Source organism: Lissotriton vulgaris, chromosome 4_1 (assembly GCF_964263255.1).
Source record: "Lissotriton vulgaris chromosome 4_1, aLisVul1.2, whole genome shotgun sequence".
Lineage (NCBI taxonomy): Eukaryota > Metazoa > Chordata > Amphibia > Caudata > Salamandridae > Lissotriton > Lissotriton vulgaris.
Window position 1 is genome coordinate 538,593,778 of NC_141691.1, and position 21,848 is coordinate 538,615,625.

The 21,848-nt window shown below is 33.4% G+C and overlaps 17 non-coding genes across 17 annotated transcripts; 9 read left to right on the forward strand and 8 right to left on the reverse strand.

Annotated features, from left to right (window-relative positions):
* Window positions 1–963: 963 nt before the first annotated feature.
* Window positions 964–1,035, forward strand: TRNAQ-CUG (transfer RNA glutamine (anticodon CUG)). Its single transcript has one exon. It is a non-coding gene; the product is annotated as a tRNA-Gln (tRNA).
* An 825-nt stretch (window positions 1,036–1,860) lies between these two features.
* On the reverse strand, window positions 1,861–1,932 carry TRNAQ-UUG (transfer RNA glutamine (anticodon UUG)). Its single transcript has one exon. It is a non-coding gene; the product is annotated as a tRNA-Gln (tRNA).
* A 1,548-nt stretch (window positions 1,933–3,480) lies between these two features.
* Window positions 3,481–3,552, forward strand: TRNAQ-CUG (transfer RNA glutamine (anticodon CUG)). Its single transcript has one exon. It is a non-coding gene; the product is annotated as a tRNA-Gln (tRNA).
* Window positions 3,553–4,377: 825 nt separating this feature from the next.
* On the reverse strand, window positions 4,378–4,449 carry TRNAQ-UUG (transfer RNA glutamine (anticodon UUG)). Its single transcript has one exon. It is a non-coding gene; the product is annotated as a tRNA-Gln (tRNA).
* Window positions 4,450–5,996: 1,547 nt separating this feature from the next.
* Window positions 5,997–6,068, forward strand: TRNAQ-CUG (transfer RNA glutamine (anticodon CUG)). Its single transcript has one exon. It is a non-coding gene; the product is annotated as a tRNA-Gln (tRNA).
* Window positions 6,069–6,893: 825 nt separating this feature from the next.
* On the reverse strand, window positions 6,894–6,965 carry TRNAQ-UUG (transfer RNA glutamine (anticodon UUG)). The gene has a single exon. It is a non-coding gene; the product is annotated as a tRNA-Gln (tRNA).
* Window positions 6,966–8,513: 1,548 nt separating this feature from the next.
* On the forward strand, window positions 8,514–8,585 carry TRNAQ-CUG (transfer RNA glutamine (anticodon CUG)). Its single transcript has one exon. It is a non-coding gene; the product is annotated as a tRNA-Gln (tRNA).
* An 825-nt stretch (window positions 8,586–9,410) lies between these two features.
* TRNAQ-UUG (transfer RNA glutamine (anticodon UUG)) lies at window positions 9,411–9,482 on the reverse strand. Its single transcript has one exon. It is a non-coding gene; the product is annotated as a tRNA-Gln (tRNA).
* A 1,547-nt stretch (window positions 9,483–11,029) lies between these two features.
* Window positions 11,030–11,101, forward strand: TRNAQ-CUG (transfer RNA glutamine (anticodon CUG)). The gene has a single exon. It is a non-coding gene; the product is annotated as a tRNA-Gln (tRNA).
* An 825-nt stretch (window positions 11,102–11,926) lies between these two features.
* TRNAQ-UUG (transfer RNA glutamine (anticodon UUG)) lies at window positions 11,927–11,998 on the reverse strand. The gene has a single exon. It is a non-coding gene; the product is annotated as a tRNA-Gln (tRNA).
* A 1,548-nt stretch (window positions 11,999–13,546) lies between these two features.
* TRNAQ-CUG (transfer RNA glutamine (anticodon CUG)) lies at window positions 13,547–13,618 on the forward strand. Its single transcript has one exon. It is a non-coding gene; the product is annotated as a tRNA-Gln (tRNA).
* An 825-nt stretch (window positions 13,619–14,443) lies between these two features.
* TRNAQ-UUG (transfer RNA glutamine (anticodon UUG)) lies at window positions 14,444–14,515 on the reverse strand. The gene has a single exon. It is a non-coding gene; the product is annotated as a tRNA-Gln (tRNA).
* A 1,547-nt stretch (window positions 14,516–16,062) lies between these two features.
* On the forward strand, window positions 16,063–16,134 carry TRNAQ-CUG (transfer RNA glutamine (anticodon CUG)). The gene has a single exon. It is a non-coding gene; the product is annotated as a tRNA-Gln (tRNA).
* An 825-nt stretch (window positions 16,135–16,959) lies between these two features.
* Window positions 16,960–17,031, reverse strand: TRNAQ-UUG (transfer RNA glutamine (anticodon UUG)). Its single transcript has one exon. It is a non-coding gene; the product is annotated as a tRNA-Gln (tRNA).
* A 1,548-nt stretch (window positions 17,032–18,579) lies between these two features.
* TRNAQ-CUG (transfer RNA glutamine (anticodon CUG)) lies at window positions 18,580–18,651 on the forward strand. The gene has a single exon. It is a non-coding gene; the product is annotated as a tRNA-Gln (tRNA).
* Window positions 18,652–19,476: 825 nt separating this feature from the next.
* On the reverse strand, window positions 19,477–19,548 carry TRNAQ-UUG (transfer RNA glutamine (anticodon UUG)). The gene has a single exon. It is a non-coding gene; the product is annotated as a tRNA-Gln (tRNA).
* Window positions 19,549–21,095: 1,547 nt separating this feature from the next.
* On the forward strand, window positions 21,096–21,167 carry TRNAQ-CUG (transfer RNA glutamine (anticodon CUG)). Its single transcript has one exon. It is a non-coding gene; the product is annotated as a tRNA-Gln (tRNA).
* The last annotated feature ends 681 nt before the right edge of the window (window positions 21,168–21,848 follow it).

The window sequence follows — 21,848 nt, forward strand, 5'->3', positions numbered from 1 at the left end:
AGCTTCTTCTCCTTCCTCTTCTATATGTCCTGAAATTGAGATAGTCACTTTTTAATCAATTTTGATCTAACAGCATAGTTGATTTGTACAAAGCATATCATACGATCTGTGAATAATTCTAAAAAAGAAAATTAGATCAGTACCTTTGAGGCCTCCAAGCAAAAGCTTATATTTCATGATTGCAGATCGACTGTTGAAAATCAGCATGAGAAATGTTTTATTTCACAATTTCCATACTAATATACAAAAAACATTTGTACTATCTGAATGATACCGTCATTGTGGTTCTCTAGGTTTGATTTAAGAACACATCTCTTTCAAAATGTGCTATATTCGCCTTATCAATAGTGTAGAAATCTTCAAAAAGGAATGCTGGGAATCAGCCCTCTGAAATGCATTTGAGAAAAACAGGATAGGATTTTGTAATGTCGCACTATTTTGTGTAGGAATCTGATGTAAAAGTATTATAAAGTTCGTATTTCTGTAACTTGTTCAAGCTGTTGGACATTTTGAAAGGAGTCAACATTTGTCTCGTTCAACCTACTGGTATTGGATTGGAGCTATCAATAACAAAAGATGACAGAAATATAAAAGGTTGAGATTAGTAAAATAGTACCTCAAAGAATTGGACTGGTACCTTTGCATGCAAAGTCCAAAGTGCCAACCGTTGCTCTTTGGAGCCACCCATGTGAGAGACAGAGAAATGGATGTAGTAGTTTGGAAATGTAGAATGTTTTAATATTCTTCAGTCAAATATGATCATTATTTTGTAAATTGCATGTCTTGATAAACGTTTGCACATTTAACACTGTTATGGAGAATGTAGCTGAAAAGAATCAAATCACATTGTAGCTCTTTACACTATGAGCATTCAACTGAGTTATCTTTTCATCAATGTAAGAAAAGCCCCTGCACTGATGCGCTCTCTTTTGTCTCAATGGAAAAATCCCTCATGTATGGCAGGGTTCCATGGTGTAATGGTTAGCACTCTGGACTCTGAATCCAGCGATCCGAGTTCAAATCTCGGTGGGACCTGCTTGAATTATGAGATTTAATATTTCACTAATTTCTTAGAATTTGGACTTGGAAAAACATAACGTCAAAGTTTTATACTGTAACTTATCAACGTATAAGTATGTATCTATGTACAGATGGCTATATCCATCTAGATAGCGATAATACAATATAAAGAAATGAAAAATTCATAAACATAAGTACTGAAGCTGAAAACTAAAAACTGTTCTTTCCCATCCACAATTTAAGCAAGAGGTTCTTTTCCTTTCTCATCTTTATGATCAGTAATAAGATAGTTAATTTTGCTGATTTCTTATCTGACAACATTCTTAACTTACACAGTGCATTTAATTGTGAATTTCTTTGAAAGAGGAATTCAGATTAATACATTTGACATGTCTTTCGAAAGATTCTACTTTGTGGTTATGGATCTACTTTAGAAAAACAGAGTGTAAATATCTGTGTGTCTTAATTTCAAGATTGTTATTTAAAAGTTCATCTCTTCTGTCCCCAAAATACACAATTTGATTCCTCAAGTTTTCTTTTAATGAAGGCTTTCCAATTAAAAAAGTTCCTTGTTCCCCTTATCAATAACAGTAAGATTTAAACAAGTAATATCTTGCATCAGCCTCTTGTGATGAGTTGAGAAAACAGAGTCAGCTCACAAAATGTCTCATTATTTTGAGCCATTTTATTTCCAGGTTTTCTAAAAGTTCTATCATTTGCTCACATCAAATAGACTTTAAAAATACAATCAATAAATTAATGTTTCACTCTACCCGTGTTAGATTTATGATATTTATGAATACACTTGACAGAAAAAGATTTGGTCATAAGTCATGAAAGTGGTCCCACCGAGATTTGAACTCGGATCCTTGGATTCAAAGTCCAAAGTGCTAACCATTACACCATGGAACCTCCCATGTGACAGGGGAGCAAATTGCTGCAGCAATGTGGACATTTCAAATTTTTTATTTTCTACAGTCAAAGACAAACAGAATTACATAACTTTTCTATTCTGTTCAACTTTTGCCTATTGAACTATGTTAGGGAAGGATGTTGCACAAAGGACTCAAGTAACGCTATGACTCTGTTGAACAGTACTTTTTATGTGAGATAAGATTTTGCAATAAAAGATAAGATTCCCCCGTGAATGCAATCTCTTCTGCCAAAATGGAAAGCTCAACCTGGTACAGGTGGGTTGATGGTGTTATGCTTGTCAATCTGGACTCTGAAAACAGGGATCTAAGTACAAAGCTCAGTGGGACTTATCTAAACTTTACGTTTTTTTTTCCATTCAGTTCTTAGAAGTATTAATTGGAAAAACATCTCATTTACTTATAAACTTGTACGTATCAACTTATATGTATGTATCTCCCTATATATCGCTATATGTCTATGTATTTTTATCGGAAAATATAAATATATACATTATAAAAATATGTATAATTAATAGAGGTGAAAATAAAGAACAGTTGTTGCCTCTCCGCATTTGAAACATGAGCTTCTTCTCCTTCCTCTTCTATATGTCCTGAAATTGAGATAGTCACTTTTTAATCAATTTTGACCTAACAGCATAGTTGATTTGTACAAAGCATATCATACGATCTGTGAATAATTCTAAAAAAAGAAAATTAGATCAGTACCTTTGAGGCCTCCAAGCAAAAGCTTATATTTCATGATTGCAGATCGACTGTTGAAAATCAGCATGAGAAATGTTTTATTTCACAATTTCCATACTAATATACAAAAAACATTTGTACTATCTGAATGATACCGTCATTGTGGTTCTCTAGGTTTGATTTAAGAACACATCTCTTTCAAAATGTGCTATATTCGCCTTATCAATAGTGTAGAAATCTTCAAAAAGGAATGCTGGGAATCAGCCCTCTGAAATGCATTTGAGAAAAACAGGATAGGATTTTGTAATGTCGCACTATTTTGTGTAGGAATCTGATGTAAAAGTATTATAAAGTTCGTATTTCTGTAACTTGTTCAAGCTGTTGGACATTTTGAAAGGAGTCAACATTTGTCTCGTTCAACCTACTGGTATTGGATTGGAGCTATCAATAACAAAAGATGACAGAAATATAAAAGGTTGAGATTAGTAAAATAGTACCTCAAAGAATTGGACTGGTACCTTTGCATGCAAAGTCCAAAGTGCCAACCGTTGCTCTTTGGAGCCACCCATGTGAGAGACAGAGAAATGGATGTAGTAGTTTGGAAATGTAGAATGTTTTAATATTCTTCAGTCAAATATGATCATTATTTTGTAAATTGCATGTCCTGATAAACGTTTGCACATTTAACACTGTTATGGAGAATGTAGCTGAAAAGAATCAAATCACATTGTAGCTCTTTACACTATGAGCATTCAACTGAGTTATCTTTTCATCAATGTAAGAAAAGCCCCTGCACTGATGCGCTCTCTTTTGTCTCAATGGAAAAATCCCTCATGTATGGCAGGGTTCCATGGTGTAATGGTTAGCACTCTGGACTCTGAATCCAGCGATCCGAGTTCAAATCTCGGTGGGACCTGCTTGAATTATGAGATTTAATATTTCACTAATTTCTTAGAATTTGGACTTGGAAAAACATAACGTCAAAGTTTTATACTGTAACTTATCAACGTATAAGTATGTATCTATGTACAGATGGCTATATCCATCTAGATAGCGATAATACAATATAAAGAAATGAAAAATTCATAAACATAAGTACTGAAGCTGAAAACTAAAAACTGTTCTTTCCCATCCACAATTTAAGCAAGAGGTTCTTTTCCTTTCTCATCTTTATGATCAGTAATAAGATAGTTAATTTTGCTGATTTCTTATCTGACAACATTCTTAACTTACACAGTGCATTTAATTGTAAATTTCTTTGAAAGAGGAATTCAGATTAATACATTTGACATGTCTTTCGAAAGATTCTACTTTGTGGTTATGGATCTACTTTAGAAAAACAGAGTGTAAATATCTGTGTGTCTTAATTTCAAGATTGTTATTTAAAAGTTCATCTCTTCTGTCCCCAAAATACACAATTTGATTCCTCAAGTTTTCTTTTAATGAAGGCTTTCCAATTAAAAAAGTTCCTTGTTCCCCTTATCAATAACAGTAAGATTTAAACAAGTAATATCTTGCATCAGCCTCTTGTGATGAGTTGAGAAAACAGAGTCAGCTCACAAAATGTCTCATTATTTTGAGCCATTGTATTTCCAGGTTTTCTAAAAGTTCTATCATTTGCTCACATCAAATAGACTTTAAAAATACAATCAATAAATTAATGTTTCACTCTACCCGTGTTAGATTTATGATATTTATGAATACACTTGACAGAAAAAGATTTGGTCATAAGTCATGAAAGTGGTCCCACCGAGATTTGAACTCGGATCCTTGGATTCAAAGTCCAAAGTGCTAACCATTACACCATGGAACCTCCCATGTGACAGGGGAGCAAATTGCTGCAGCAATGTGGACATTTCAAATTTTTTATTTTCTACAGTCAAAGACAAACAGAATTACATAACTGTTCTATTCTGTTCAACTTTTGCCTATTGAACTATGTTAGGGAAGGATGTTGCACAAAGGACTCAAGTAACGCTATGACTCTGTTGAACAGTACTTTTTATGTGAGATACGATTTTGCAATAAAAGATAAGATTCCCCCGTGAATGCAATCTCTTCTGCCAAAATGGAAAGCTCAACCTGGTACAGGTGGGTTGATGGTGTTATGCTTGTCAATCTGGACTCTGAAAACAGGGATCTAAGTACAAAGCTCAGTGGGACTTATCTAAACTTTACGATTTTTTTTCCATTCAGTTCTTAGAAGTATTAATTGGAAAAACATCTCATTTACTTATAAACTTGTACGTATCAACTTATATGTATGTATCTCCCTATATATCGCTATATGTCTATGTATTTTTATCGGAAAATATAAATATATACATTATAAAAATACGTATAATTAATAGAGGTGAAAATAATGAACAGTTGTTGCCTCTCCGCATTTGAAACATGAGCTTCTTCTCCTTCCTCTTCTATATGTCCTGAAATTGAGATAGTCACTTTTTAATCAATTTTGATCTAACAACATAGTTGATTTGTACAAAGCATATCATACGATCTGTGAATAATTCTAAAAAAGAAAATTAGATCAGTACCTTTGAGGCCTCCAAGCAAAAGCTTATATTTCATGATTGCAGATCGACTGTTGAAAATCAGCATGAGAAATGTTTTATTTCACAATTTCCATACTAATATACAAAAAACATTTGTACTATCTGAATGATACCGTCATTGTGGTTCTCTAGGTTTGATTTAAGAACACATCTCTTTCAGAATGTGCTATATTCGCCTTATCAATAGTGTGGAAATCTTCAAAAAGGAATGCTGGGAATCAGCCCTCTGAAATGCATTTGAGAAAAACAGGATAGGATTTTGTAATGTCGCACTATTTTGTGTAGGAATCTGATGTAAAAGTATTATGAAGTTCGTATTTCTGTAACTTGTTCAAGCTGTTGGACATTTTGAAAGGAGTCAACATTTGTCTCTTTCAACGTACTGGTATTGGATTGGAGCTATCAATAACAAAAGATGACAGAAATGTAAAAGGTCGAGATTAGTAAAATAGTACCTCAAAGAATTGGACTGGTACCTTTGCATGCAAAGTCCAAAGTGCCAACCGTTGCTCTTTGGAGCCACCCATGTGAGAGACAGAGAAATGGATGTAGTAGTTTGGAAATGTAGAATGTTTTAATATTCTTCAGTCAAATATGATCATTATTTTGTAAATTGCATGTCCTGATAAACGTTTGCACATTTAACACTGTTATGGAGAATGTAGCTGAAAAGAATCAAATCACATTGTAGCTCTTTACACTATGAGCATTCAACTGAGTTATCTTTTCATCAATGTAAGAAAAGCCCCTGCACTGATGCGCTCTCTTTTGTCTCAATGGAAAAATCCCTCATGTATGGCAGGGTTCCATGGTGTAATGGTTAGCACTCTGGACTCTGAATCCAGCGATCCGAGTTCAAATCTCGGTGGGACCTGCTTGAATTATGAGATTTAATATTTCACTAATTTCTTAGAATTTGGACTTGGAAAAACATAACGTCAAAGTTTTATACTGAAACTTATCAACGTATAAGTATGTATCTATGTACAGATGGCTATATCCATCTAGATAGCGATAATACAATATAAAGAAATGAATTATTCATAAACATAAGTACTGAAGCTGAAAACTAAAAACTGTTCTTTCCCATCCACAATTTAAGCAAGAGGTTCTTTTCCTTTCTCATCTTTATGATCAGTAATAAGATAGTTAATTTTGCTGATTTCTTATCTGACAACATTCTTAACTTACACATTGCATTTAATTGTGAATTTCTTTGAAAGAGGAATTCAGATTAATACATTTGACATGTCTTTCGAAAGATTCTACTTTGTGGTTATGGATCTACTTTAGAAAAACAGAGTGTAAATATCTGTGTGTCTTAATTTCAAGATTGTTATTTAAAAGTTCATCTCTTCTGTCCCCAAAATACACAATTTGATTCCTCAAGTTTTCTTTTAATGAAGGCTTTCCAATTTAAAAAGTTCCTTGTTCCCCTTATCAATAACAGTAAGATTTAAACAAGTAATATCTTGCATCAGCTTCTTGTGATGAGTTGAGAAAACAGAGTCAGCTCACAAAATGTCTCATTATTTTGAGCCATTTTATTTCCATGTTTTCTAAAAGTTCTATCATTTGCTCACATCAAATAGACTTTAAAAATACAATCAATAAATTAATGTTTCACTCTACCCGTGTTAGATTTATGATATTTATGAATACACTTGACAGAAAAAGATTTGGTCATAAGTCATGAAAGTGGTCCCACCGAGATTTGAACTCGGATCCTTGGATTCAAAGTCCAAAGTGCTAACCATTACACCATGGAACCTCCCATGTGACAGGGGAGCAAATTGCTGCAGCAATGTGGACATTTCACATTTTTTATTTTCTACAGTCAAAGACAAACAGAATTACATAACTTTTCTATTCTGTTCAACTTTTGCCTATTGAACTATGTTAGGGAAGGATGTTGCACAAAGGACTCAAGTAACGCTATGACTCTGTTGAACAGTACTTTTTATGTGAGATAAGATTTTGCAATAAAAGATAAGATTCCCCCGTGAATGCAATCTCTTCTGCCAAAATGGAAAGCTCAACCTGGTACAGGTGGGTTGATGGTGTTATGCTTGTCAATCTGGACTCTGAAAACAGGGATCTAAGTACAAAGCTCAGTGGGACTTATCTAAACTTTACGGTTTTTTTTCCATTCAGTTCTTAGAAGTATTAATTGGAAAAACATCTCATTTACTTATAAACTTGTACGTATCAACTTATATGTATGTATCTCCCTATATATCGCTATATGTCTATGTATTTTTATCGGAAAATATAAATATATACATTATAAAAATATGTATAATTAATAGAGGTGAAAATAAAGAACAGTTGTTGCCTCTCAGCATTTGAAACATGAGCTTCTTCTCCTTCCTCTTCTATATGTCCTGAAATTGAGATAGTCACTTTTTAATCAATTTTGACCTAACAGCATAGTTGATTTGTACAAAGCATATCATACGATCTGTGAATAATTCTAAAAAAAGAAAATTAGATCAGTACCTTTGAGGCCTCCAAGCAAAAGCTTATATTTCATGATTGCAGATCGACTGTTGAAAATCAGCATGAGAAATGTTTTATTTCACAATTTCCATACTAATATACAAAAAACATTTGTACTATCTGAATGATACCGTCATTGTGGTTCTCTAGGTTTGATTTAAGAACACATCTCTTTCAAAATGTGCTATATTCGCCTTATCAATAGTGTAGAAATCTTCAAAAAGGAATGCTGGGAATCAGCCCTCTGAAATGCATTTGAGAAAAACAGGATAGGATTTTGTAATGTCGCACTATTTTGTGTAGGAATCTGATGTAAAAGTATTATAAAGTTCGTATTTCTGTAACTTGTTCAAGCTGTTGGACATTTTGAAAGGAGTCAACATTTGTCTCGTTCAACCTACTGGTATTGGATTGGAGCTATCAATAACAAAAGATGACAGAAATATAAAAGGTTGAGATTAGTAAAATAGTACCTCAAAGAATTGGACTGGTACCTTTGCATGCAAAGTCCAAAGTGCCAACCGTTGCTCTTTGGAGCCACCCATGTGAGAGACAGAGAAATGGATGTAGTAGTTTGGAAATGTAGAATGTTTTAATATTCTTCAGTCAAATATGATCATTATTTTGTAAATTGCATGTCCTGATAAACGTTTGCACATTTAACACTGTTATGGAGAATGTAGCTGAAAAGAATCAAATCACATTGTAGCTCTTTACACTATGAGCATTCAACTGAGTTATCTTTTCATCAATGTAAGAAAAGCCCCTGCACTGATGCGCTCTCTTTTGTCTCAATGGAAAAATCCCTCATGTATGGCAGGGTTCCATGGTGTAATGGTTAGCACTCTGGACTCTGAATCCAGCGATCCGAGTTCAAATCTCGGTGGGACCTGCTTGAATTATGAGATTTAATATTTCACTAATTTCTTAGAATTTGGACTTGGAAAAACATAACGTCAAAGTTTTATACTGTAACTTATCAACGTATAAGTATGTATCTATGTACAGATGGCTATATCCATCTAGATAGCGATAATACAATATAAAGAAATGAAAAATTCATAAACATAAGTACTGAAGCTGAAAACTAAAAACTGTTCTTTCCCATCCACAATTTAAGCAAGAGGTTCTTTTCCTTTCTCATCTTTATGATCAGTAATAAGATAGTTAATTTTGCTGATTTCTTATCTGACAACATTCTTAACTTACACAGTGCATTTAATTGTAAATTTCTTTGAAAGAGGAATTCAGATTAATACATTTGACATGTCTTTCGAAAGATTCTACTTTGTGGTTATGGATCTACTTTAGAAAAACAGAGTGTAAATATCTGTGTGTCTTAATTTCAAGATTGTTATTTAAAAGTTCATCTCTTCTGTCCCCAAAATACACAATTTGATTCCTCAAGTTTTCTTTTAATGAAGGCTTTCCAATTAAAAAAGTTCCTTGTTCCCCTTATCAATAACAGTAAGATTTAAACAAGTAATATCTTGCATCAGCCTCTTGTGATGAGTTGAGAAAACAGAGTCAGCTCACAAAATGTCTCATTATTTTGAGCCATTGTATTTCCAGGTTTTCTAAAAGTTCTATCATTTGCTCACATCAAATAGACTTTAAAAATACAATCAATAAATTAATGTTTCACTCTACCCGTGTTAGATTTATGATATTTATGAATACACTTGACAGAAAAAGATTTGGTCATAAGTCATGAAAGTGGTCCCACCGAGATTTGAACTCGGATCCTTGGATTCAAAGTCCAAAGTGCTAACCATTACACCATGGAACCTCCCATGTGACAGGGGAGCAAATTGCTGCAGCAATGTGGACATTTCAAATTTTTTATTTTCTACAGTCAAAGACAAACAGAATTACATAACTGTTCTATTCTGTTCAACTTTTGCCTATTGAACTATGTTAGGGAAGGATGTTGCACAAAGGACTCAAGTAACGCTATGACTCTGTTGAACAGTACTTTTTATGTGAGATACGATTTTGCAATAAAAGATAAGATTCCCCCGTGAATGCAATCTCTTCTGCCAAAATGGAAAGCTCAACCTGGTACAGGTGGGTTGATGGTGTTATGCTTGTCAATCTGGACTCTGAAAACAGGGATCTAAGTACAAAGCTCAGTGGGACTTATCTAAACTTTACGATTTTTTTTCCATTCAGTTCTTAGAAGTATTAATTGGAAAAACATCTCATTTACTTATAAACTTGTACGTATCAACTTATATGTATGTATCTCCCTATATATCGCTATATGTCTATGTATTTTTATCGGAAAATATAAATATATACATTATAAAAATACGTATAATTAATAGAGGTGAAAATAATGAACAGTTGTTGCCTCTCCGCATTTGAAACATGAGCTTCTTCTCCTTCCTCTTCTATATGTCCTGAAATTGAGATAGTCACTTTTTAATCAATTTTGATCTAACAACATAGTTGATTTGTACAAAGCATATCATACGATCTGTGAATAATTCTAAAAAAGAAAATTAGATCAGTACCTTTGAGGCCTCCAAGCAAAAGCTTATATTTCATGATTGCAGATCGACTGTTGAAAATCAGCATGAGAAATGTTTTATTTCACAATTTCCATACTAATATACAAAAAACATTTGTACTATCTGAATGATACCGTCATTGTGGTTCTCTAGGTTTGATTTAAGAACACATCTCTTTCAGAATGTGCTATATTCGCCTTATCAATAGTGTGGAAATCTTCAAAAAGGAATGCTGGGAATCAGCCCTCTGAAATGCATTTGAGAAAAACAGGATAGGATTTTGTAATGTCGCACTATTTTGTGTAGGAATCTGATGTAAAAGTATTATGAAGTTCGTATTTCTGTAACTTGTTCAAGCTGTTGGACATTTTGAAAGGAGTCAACATTTGTCTCTTTCAACGTACTGGTATTGGATTGGAGCTATCAATAACAAAAGATGACAGAAATGTAAAAGGTCGAGATTAGTAAAATAGTACCTCAAAGAATTGGACTGGTACCTTTGCATGCAAAGTCCAAAGTGCCAACCGTTGCTCTTTGGAGCCACCCATGTGAGAGACAGAGAAATGGATGTAGTAGTTTGGAAATGTAGAATGTTTTAATATTCTTCAGTCAAATATGATCATTATTTTGTAAATTGCATGTCCTGATAAACGTTTGCACATTTAACACTGTTATGGAGAATGTAGCTGAAAAGAATCAAATCACATTGTAGCTCTTTACACTATGAGCATTCAACTGAGTTATCTTTTCATCAATGTAAGAAAAGCCCCTGCACTGATGCGCTCTCTTTTGTCTCAATGGAAAAATCCCTCATGTATGGCAGGGTTCCATGGTGTAATGGTTAGCACTCTGGACTCTGAATCCAGCGATCCGAGTTCAAATCTCGGTGGGACCTGCTTGAATTATGAGATTTAATATTTCACTAATTTCTTAGAATTTGGACTTGGAAAAACATAACGTCAAAGTTTTATACTGAAACTTATCAACGTATAAGTATGTATCTATGTACAGATGGCTATATCCATCTAGATAGCGATAATACAATATAAAGAAATGAATTATTCATAAACATAAGTACTGAAGCTGAAAACTAAAAACTGTTCTTTCCCATCCACAATTTAAGCAAGAGGTTCTTTTCCTTTCTCATCTTTATGATCAGTAATAAGATAGTTAATTTTGCTGATTTCTTATCTGACAACATTCTTAACTTACACATTGCATTTAATTGTGAATTTCTTTGAAAGAGGAATTCAGATTAATACATTTGACATGTCTTTCGAAAGATTCTACTTTGTGGTTATGGATCTACTTTAGAAAAACAGAGTGTAAATATCTGTGTGTCTTAATTTCAAGATTGTTATTTAAAAGTTCATCTCTTCTGTCCCCAAAATACACAATTTGATTCCTCAAGTTTTCTTTTAATGAAGGCTTTCCAATTTAAAAAGTTCCTTGTTCCCCTTATCAATAACAGTAAGATTTAAACAAGTAATATCTTGCATCAGCTTCTTGTGATGAGTTGAGAAAACAGAGTCAGCTCACAAAATGTCTCATTATTTTGAGCCATTTTATTTCCATGTTTTCTAAAAGTTCTATCATTTGCTCACATCAAATAGACTTTAAAAATACAATCAATAAATTAATGTTTCACTCTACCCGTGTTAGATTTATGATATTTATGAATACACTTGACAGAAAAAGATTTGGTCATAAGTCATGAAAGTGGTCCCACCGAGATTTGAACTCGGATCCTTGGATTCAAAGTCCAAAGTGCTAACCATTACACCATGGAACCTCCCATGTGACAGGGGAGCAAATTGCTGCAGCAATGTGGACATTTCACATTTTTTATTTTCTACAGTCAAAGACAAACAGAATTACATAACTTTTCTATTCTGTTCAACTTTTGCCTATTGAACTATGTTAGGGAAGGATGTTGCACAAAGGACTCAAGTAACGCTATGACTCTGTTGAACAGTACTTTTTATGTGAGATAAGATTTTGCAATAAAAGATAAGATTCCCCCGTGAATGCAATCTCTTCTGCCAAAATGGAAAGCTCAACCTGGTACAGGTGGGTTGATGGTGTTATGCTTGTCAATCTGGACTCTGAAAACAGGGATCTAAGTACAAAGCTCAGTGGGACTTATCTAAACTTTACGGTTTTTTTTCCATTCAGTTCTTAGAAGTATTAATTGGAAAAACATCTCATTTACTTATAAACTTGTACGTATCAACTTATATGTATGTATCTCCCTATATATCGCTATATGTCTATGTATTTTTATCGGAAAATATAAATATATACATTATAAAAATATGTATAATTAATAGAGGTGAAAATAAAGAACAGTTGTTGCCTCTCAGCATTTGAAACATGAGCTTCTTCTCCTTCCTCTTCTATATGTCCTGAAATTGAGATAGTCACTTTTTAATCAATTTTGACCTAACAGCATAGTTGATTTGTACAAAGCATATCATACGATCTGTGAATAATTCTAAAAAAAGAAAATTAGATCAGTACCTTTGAGGCCTCCAAGCAAAAGCTTATATTTCATGATTGCAGATCGACTGTTGAAAATCAGCATGAGAAATGTTTTATTTCACAATTTCCATACTAATATACAAAAAACATTTGTACTATCTGAATGATACCGTCATTGTGGTTCTCTAGGTTTGATTTAAGAACACATCTCTTTCAAAATGTGCTATATTCGCCTTATCAATAGTGTAGAAATCTTCAAAAAGGAATGCTGGGAATCAGCCCTCTGAAATGCATTTGAGAAAAACAGGATAGGATTTTGTAATGTCGCACTATTTTGTGTAGGAATCTGATGTAAAAGTATTATAAAGTTCGTATTTCTGTAACTTGTTCAAGCTGTTGGACATTTTGAAAGGAGTCAACATTTGTCTCGTTCAACCTACTGGTATTGGATTGGAGCTATCAATAACAAAAGATGACAGAAATGTAAAAGGTTGAGATTAGTAAAATAGTACCTCAAAGAATTGGACTGGTACCTTTGCATGCAAAGTCCAAAGTGCCAACCGTTGCTCTTTGGAGCCACCCATGTGAGAGACAGAGAAATGGATGTAGTAGTTTGGAAATGTAGAATGTTTTAATATTCTTCAGTCAAATATGATCATTATTTTGTAAATTGCATGTCCTGATAAATGTTTGCACATTTAACACTGTTATGGAGAATGTAGCTGAAAAGAATCAAATCACATTGTAGCTCTTTACACTATGAGCATTCAACTGAGTTATCTTTTCATCAATGTAAGAAAAGCCCCTGCACTGATGCGCTCTCTTTTGTCTCAATGGAAAAATCCCTCATGTATGGCAGGGTTCCATGGTGTAATGGTTAGCACTCTGGACTCTGAATCCAGCGATCCGAGTTCAAATCTCGGTGGGACCTGCTTGAATTATGAGATTTAATATTTCACTAATTTCTTAGAATTTGGACTTGGAAAAACATAACGTCAAAGTTTTATACTGAAACTTATCAACGTATAAGTATGTATCTATGTACAGATGGCTATATCCATCTAGATAGCGATAATACAATATAAAGAAATGAAAAATTCATAAACATAAGTACTGAAGCTGAAAACTAAAAACTGTTCTTTCCCATCCACAATTTAAGCAAGAGGTTCTTTTCCTTTCTCATCTTTATGATCAGTAATAAGATAGTTAATTTTGCTGATTTCTTATCTGACAACATTCTTAACTTACACAGTGCATTTAATTGTGAATTTCTTTGAAAGAGGAATTCAGATTAATACATTTGACATGTCTTTCGAAAGATTCTACTTTGTGGTTATGGATCTACTTTAGAAAAACAGAGTGTAAATATCTGTGTGTCTTAATTTCAAGATTGTTATTTAAAAGTTCATCTCTTCTGTCCCCAAAATACACAATTTGATTCCTCAAGTTTTCTTTTAATGAAGGCTTTCCAATTTAAAAAGTTCCTTGTTCCCCTTATCAATAACAGTACGATTTATACAAGTAATATCTTGCATCAGCTTCTTGTGATGAGTTGAGAAAACAGAGTCAGCTCACAAAATGTCTCATTATTTTGAGCCATTTTATTTCCATGTTTTCTAAAAGTTCTATCATTTGCTCACATCAAATAGACTTTAAAAATACAATCAATAAATTAATGTTTCACTCTACCCGTGTTAGATTTATGATATTTATGAATACACTTGACAGAAAAAGATTTGGTCATAAGTCACGAAAGTGGTCCCACCGAGATTTGAACTCGGATCCTTGGATTCAAAGTCCAAAGTGCTAACCATTACACCATGGAACCTCCCATGTGACAGGGGAGCAAATTGCTGCAGCAATGTGGACATTTCACATTTTTTATTTTCTACAGTCAAAGACAAACAGAATTACATAACTTTTCTATTCTGTTCAACTTTTGCCTATTGAACTATGTTAGGGAAGGATGTTGCACAAAGGACTCAAGTAACGCTATGACTCTGTTGAACAGTACTTTTTATGTGAGATAAGATTTTGCAATAAAAGATAAGATTCCCCCGTGAATGCAATCTCTTCTGCCAAAATGGAAAGCTCAACCTGGTACAGGTGGGTTGATGGTGTTATGCTTGTCAATCTGGACTCTGAAAACAGGGATCTAAGTACAAAGCTCAGTGGGACTTATCTAAACTTTACGATTTTTTTTCCATTCAGTTCTTAGAAGTATTAATTGGAAAAACATCTCATTTACTTATAAACTTGTACGTATCAACTTATATGTATGTATCTCCCTATATATCGCTATATGTCTATGTATTTTTATCGGAAAATATAAATATATACATTATAAAAATATGTATAATTAATAGAGGTGAAAATAAAGAACAGTTGTTGCCTCCCCGCATTTGAAACATGAGCTTCTTCTCCTTCCTCTTCTATATGTCCTGAAATTGAGATAGTCACTTTTTAATCAATTTTGATCTAACAGCATAGTTGATTTGTACAAAGCATATCATACGATCTGTGAATAATTCTAAAAAAGAAAATTAGATCAGTACCTTTGAGGCCTCCAAGCAAAAGCTTATATTTCATGATTGCAGATCGACTGTTGAAAATCAGCATGAGAAATGTTTTATTTCACAATTTCCATACTAATATACAAAAAACATTTGTACTATCTGAATGATACCGTCATTGTGGTTCTCTAGGTTTGATTTAAGAACACATCTCTTTCAAAATGTGCTATATTCGCCTTATCAATAGTGTAGAAATCTTCAAAAAGGAATGCTGGGAATCAGCCCTCTGAAATGCATTTGAGAAAAACAGGATAGGATTTTGTAATGTCGCACTATTTTGTGTAGGAATCTGATGTAAAAGTATTATAAAGTTCGTATTTCTGTAACTTGTTCAAGCTGTTGGACATTTTGAAAGGAGTCAACATTTGTCTCGTTCAACCTACTGGTATTGGATTGGAGCTATCAATAACAAAAGATGACAGAAATATAAAAGGTTGAGATTAGTAAAATAGTACCTCAAAGAATTGGACTGGTACCTTTGCATGCAAAGTCCAAAGTGCCAACCGTTGCTCTTTGGAGCCACCCATGTGAGAGACAGAGAAATGGATGTAGTAGTTTGGAAATGTAGAATGTTTTAATATTCTTCAGTCAAATATGATCATTATTTTGTAAATTGCATGTCCTGATAAACGTTTGCACATTTAACACTGTTATGGAGAATGTAGCTGAAAAGAATCAAATCACATTGTAGCTCTTTACACTATGAGCATTCAACTGAGTTATCTTTTCATCAATGTAAGAAAAGCCCCTGCACTGATGCGCTCTCTTTTGTCTCAATGGAAAAATCCCTCATGTATGGCAGGGTTCCATGGTGTAATGGTTAGCACTCTGGACTCTGAATCCAGCGATCCGAGTTCAAATCTCGGTGGGACCTGCTTGAATTATGAGATTTAATATTTCACTAATTTCTTAGAATTTGGACTTGGAAAAACATAACGTCAAAGTTTTATACTGTAACTTATCAACGTATAAGTATGTATCTATGTACAGATGGCTATATCCATCTAGATAGCGATAATACAATATAAAGAAATGAAAAATTCATAAACATAAGTACTGAAGCTGAAAACTAAAAACTGTTCTTTCCCATCCACAATTTAAGCAAGAGGTTCTTTTCCTTTCTCATCTTTATGATCAGTAATAAGATAGTTAATTTTGCTGATTTCTTATCTGACAACATTCTTAACTTACACAGTGCATTTAATTGTGAATTTCTTTGAAAGAGGAATTCAGATTAATACATTTGACATGTCTTTCGAAAGATTCTACTTTGTGGTTATGGATCTACTTTAGAAAAACAGAGTGTAAATATCTGTGTGTCTTAATTTCAAGATTGTTATTTAAAAGTTCATCTCTTCTGTCCCCAAAATACACAATTTGATTCCTCAAGTTTTCTTTTAATGAAGGCTTTCCAATTAAAAAAGTTCCTTGTTCCCCTTATCAATAACAGTAAGATTTAAACAAGTAATATCTTGCATCAGCCTCTTGTGATGAGTTGAGAAAACAGAGTCAGCTCACAAAATGTCTCATTATTTTGAGCCATTTTATTTCCAGGTTTTCTAAAAGTTCTATCATTTGCTCACATCAAATAGACTTTAAAAATACAATCAATAAATTAATGTTTCACTCTACCCGTGTTAGATTTATGATATTTATGAATACACTTGACAGAAAAAGATTTGGTCATAAGTCATGAAAGTGGTCCCACCGAGATTTGAACTCGGATCCTTGGATTCAAAGTCCAAAGTGCTAACCATTACACCATGGAACCTCCCATGTGACAGGGGAGCAAATTGCTGCAGCAATGTGGACATTTCACATTTTTTATTTTCTACAGTCAAAGACAAACAGAATTACATAACTTTTCTATTCTGTTCAACTTTTGCCTATTGAACTATGTTAGGGAAGGATGTTGCACAAAGGACTCAAGTAACGCTATGACTCTGTTGAACAGTACTTTTTATGTGAGATAAGATTTTGCAATAAAAGATAAGATTCCCCCGTGAATGCAATCTCTTCTGCCAAAATGGAAAGCTCAACCTGGTACAGGTGGGTTGATGGTGTTATGCTTGTCAATCTGGACTCTGAAAACAGGGATCTAAGTACAAAGCTCAGTGGGACTTATCTAAACTTTACGGTTTTTTTTCCATTCAGTTCTTAGAAGTATTAATTGGAAAAACATCTCATTTACTTATAAACTTGTACGTATCAACTTATATGTATGTATCTCCCTATATATCGCTATATGTCTATGTATTTTTATCGGAAAATATAAATATATACATTATAAAAATATGTATAATTAATAGAGGTGAAAATAAAGAACAGTTGTTGCCTCTCAGCATTTGAAACATGAGCTTCTTCTCCTTCCTCTTCTATATGTCCTGAAATTGAGATAGTCACTTTTTAATCAATTTTGACCTAACAGCATAGTTGATTTGTACAAAGCATATCATACGATCTGTGAATAATTCTAAAAAAAGAAAATTAGATCAGTACCTTTGAGGCCTCCAAGCAAAAGCTTATATTTCATGATTGCAGATCGACTGTTGAAAATCAGCATGAGAAATGTTTTATTTCACAATTTCCATACTAATATACAAAAAACATTTGTACTATCTGAATGATACCGTCATTGTGGTTCTCTAGGTTTGATTTAAGAACACATCTCTTTCAAAATGTGCTATATTCGCCTTATCAATAGTGTAGAAATCTTCAAAAAGGAATGCTGGGAATCAGCCCTCTGAAATGCATTTGAGAAAAACAGGATAGGATTTTGTAATGTCGCACTATTTTGTGTAGGAATCTGATGTAAAAGTATTATAAAGTTCGTATTTCTGTAACTTGTTCAAGCTGTTGGACATTTTGAAAGGAGTCAACATTTGTCTCGTTCAACCTACTGGTATTGGATTGGAGCTATCAATAACAAAAGATGACAGAAATGTAAAAGGTTGAGATTAGTAAAATAGTACCTCAAAGAATTGGACTGGTACCTTTGCATGCAAAGTCCAAAGTGCCAACCGTTGCTCTTTGGAGCCACCCATGTGAGAGACAGAGAAATGGATGTAGTAGTTTGGAAATGTAGAATGTTTTAATATTCTTCAGTCAAATATGATCATTATTTTGTAAATTGCATGTCCTGATAAATGTTTGCACATTTAACACTGTTATGGAGAATGTAGCTGAAAAGAATCAAATCACATTGTAGCTCTTTACACTATGAGCATTCAACTGAGTTATCTTTTCATCAATGTAAGAAAAGCCCCTGCACTGATGCGCTCTCTTTTGTCTCAATGGAAAAATCCCTCATGTATGGCAGGGTTCCATGGTGTAATGGTTAGCACTCTGGACTCTGAATCCAGCGATCCGAGTTCAAATCTCGGTGGGACCTGCTTGAATTATGAGATTTAATATTTCACTAATTTCTTAGAATTTGGACTTGGAAAAACATAACGTCAAAGTTTTATACTGAAACTTATCAACGTATAAGTATGTATCTATGTACAGATGGCTATATCCATCTAGATAGCGATAATACAATATAAAGAAATGAAAAATTCATAAACATAAGTACTGAAGCTGAAAACTAAAAACTGTTCTTTCCCATCCACAATTTAAGCAAGAGGTTCTTTTCCTTTCTCATCTTTATGATCAGTAATAAGATAGTTAATTTTGCTGATTTCTTATCTGACAACATTCTTAACTTACACAGTGCATTTAATTGTGAATTTCTTTGAAAGAGGAATTCAGATTAATACATTTGACATGTCTTTCGAAAGATTCTACTTTGTGGTTATGGATCTACTTTAGAAAAACAGAGTGTAAATATCTGTGTGTCTTAATTTCAAGATTGTTATTTAAAAGTTCATCTCTTCTGTCCCCAAAATACACAATTTGATTCCTCAAGTTTTCTTTTAATGAAGGCTTTCCAATTTAAAAAGTTCCTTGTTCCCCTTATCAATAACAGTACGATTTATACAAGTAATATCTTGCATCAGCTTCTTGTGATGAGTTGAGAAAACAGAGTCAGCTCACAAAATGTCTCATTATTTTGAGCCATTTTATTTCCATGTTTTCTAAAAGTTCTATCATTTGCTCACATCAAATAGACTTTAAAAATACAATCAATAAATTAATGTTTCACTCTACCCGTGTTAGATTTATGATATTTATGAATACACTTGACAGAAAAAGATTTGGTCATAAGTCACGAAAGTGGTCCCACCGAGATTTGAACTCGGATCCTTGGATTCAAAGTCCAAAGTGCTAACCATTACACCATGGAACCTCCCATGTGACAGGGGAGCAAATTGCTGCAGCAATGTGGACATTTCACATTTTTTATTTTCTACAGTCAAAGACAAACAGAATTACATAACTTTTCTATTCTGTTCAACTTTTGCCTATTGAACTATGTTAGGGAAGGATGTTGCACAAAGGACTCAAGTAACGCTATGACTCTGTTGAACAGTACTTTTTATGTGAGATAAGATTTTGCAATAAAAGATAAGATTCCCCCGTGAATGCAATCTCTTCTGCCAAAATGGAAAGCTCAACCTGGTACAGGTGGGTTGATGGTGTTATGCTTGTCAATCTGGACTCTGAAAACAGGGATCTAAGTACAAAGCTCAGTGGGACTTATCTAAACTTTACGATTTTTTTTCCATTCAGTTCTTAGAAGTATTAATTGGAAAAACATCTCATTTACTTATAAACTTGTACGTATCAACTTATATGTATGTATCTCCCTATATATCGCTATATGTCTATGTATTTTTATCGGAAAATATAAATATATACATTATAAAAATATGTATAATTAATAGAGGTGAAAATAAAGAACAGTTGTTGCCTCCCCGCATTTGAAACATGAGCTTCTTCTCCTTCCTCTTCTATATGTCCTGAAATTGAGATAGTCACTTTTTAATCAATTTTGATCTAACAGCATAGTTGATTTGTACAAAGCATATCATACGATCTGTGAATAATTCTAAAAAAGAAAATTAGATCAGTACCTTTGAGGCCTCCAAGCAAAAGCTTATATTTCATGATTGCAGATCGACTGTTGAAAATCAGCATGAGAAATGTTTTATTTCACAATTTCCATACTAATATACAAAAAACATTTGTACTATCTGAATGATACCGTCATTGTGGTTCTCTAGGTTTGATTTAAGAACACATCTCTTTCAAAATGTGCTATATTCGCCTTATCAATAGTGTAGAAATCTTCAAAAAGGAATGCTGGGAATCAGCCCTCTGAAATGCATTTGAGAAAAACAGGATAGGATTTTGTAATGTCGCACTATTTTGTGTAGGAATCTGATGTAAAAGTATTATAAAGTTCGTATTTCTGTAACTTGTTCAAGCTGTTGGACATTTTGAAAGGAGTCAACATTTGTCTCGTTCAACCTACTGGTATTGGATTGGAGCTATCAATAACAAAAGATGACAGAAATATAAAAGGTTGAGATTAGTAAAATAGTACCTCAAAGAATTGGACTGGTACCTTTGCATGCAAAGTCCAAAGTGCCAACCGTTGCTCTTTGGAGCCACCCATGTGAGAGACAGAGAAATGGATGTAGTAGTTTGGAAATGTAGAATGTTTTAATATTCTTCAGTCAAATATGATCATTATTTTGTAAATTGCATGTCCTGATAAACGTTTGCACATTTAACACTGTTATGGAGAATGTAGCTGAAAAGAATCAAATCACATTGTAGCTCTTTACACTATGAGCATTCAACTGAGTTATCTTTTCATCAATGTAAGAAAAGCCCCTGCACTGATGCGCTCTCTTTTGTCTCAATGGAAAAATCCCTCATGTATGGCAGGGTTCCATGGTGTAATGGTTAGCACTCTGGACTCTGAATCCAGCGATCCGAGTTCAAATCTCGGTGGGACCTGCTTGAATTATGAGATTTAATATTTCACTAATTTCTTAGAATTTGGACTTGGAAAAACATAACGTCAAAGTTTTATACTGTAACTTATCAACGTATAAGTATGTATCTATGTACAGATGGCTATATCCATCTAGATAGCGATAATACAATATAAAGAAATGAAAAATTCATAAACATAAGTACTGAAGCTGAAAACTAAAAACTGTTCTTTCCCATCCACAATTTAAGCAAGAGGTTCTTTTCCTTTCTCATCTTTATGATCAGTAATAAGATAGTTAATTTTGCTGATTTCTTATCTGACAACATTCTTAACTTACACAGTGCATTTAATTGTGAATTTCTTTGAAAGAGGAATTCAGATTAATACATTTGACATGTCTTTCGAAAGATTCTACTTTGTGGTTATGGATCTACTTTAGAAAAACAGAGTGTAAATATCTGTGTGTCTTAATTTCAAGATTGTTATTTAAAAGTTCATCTCTTCTGTCCCCAAAATACACAATTTGATTCCTCAAGTTTTCTTTTAATGAAGGCTTTCCAATTTAAAAAGTTCCTTGTTCCCCTTATCAATAACAGTAAGATTTAAACAAGTAATATCTTGCATCAGCTTCTTGTGATGAGTTGAGAAAACAGAGTCAGCTCACAAAATGTCTCATTATTTTGAGCCATTTTATTTCCATG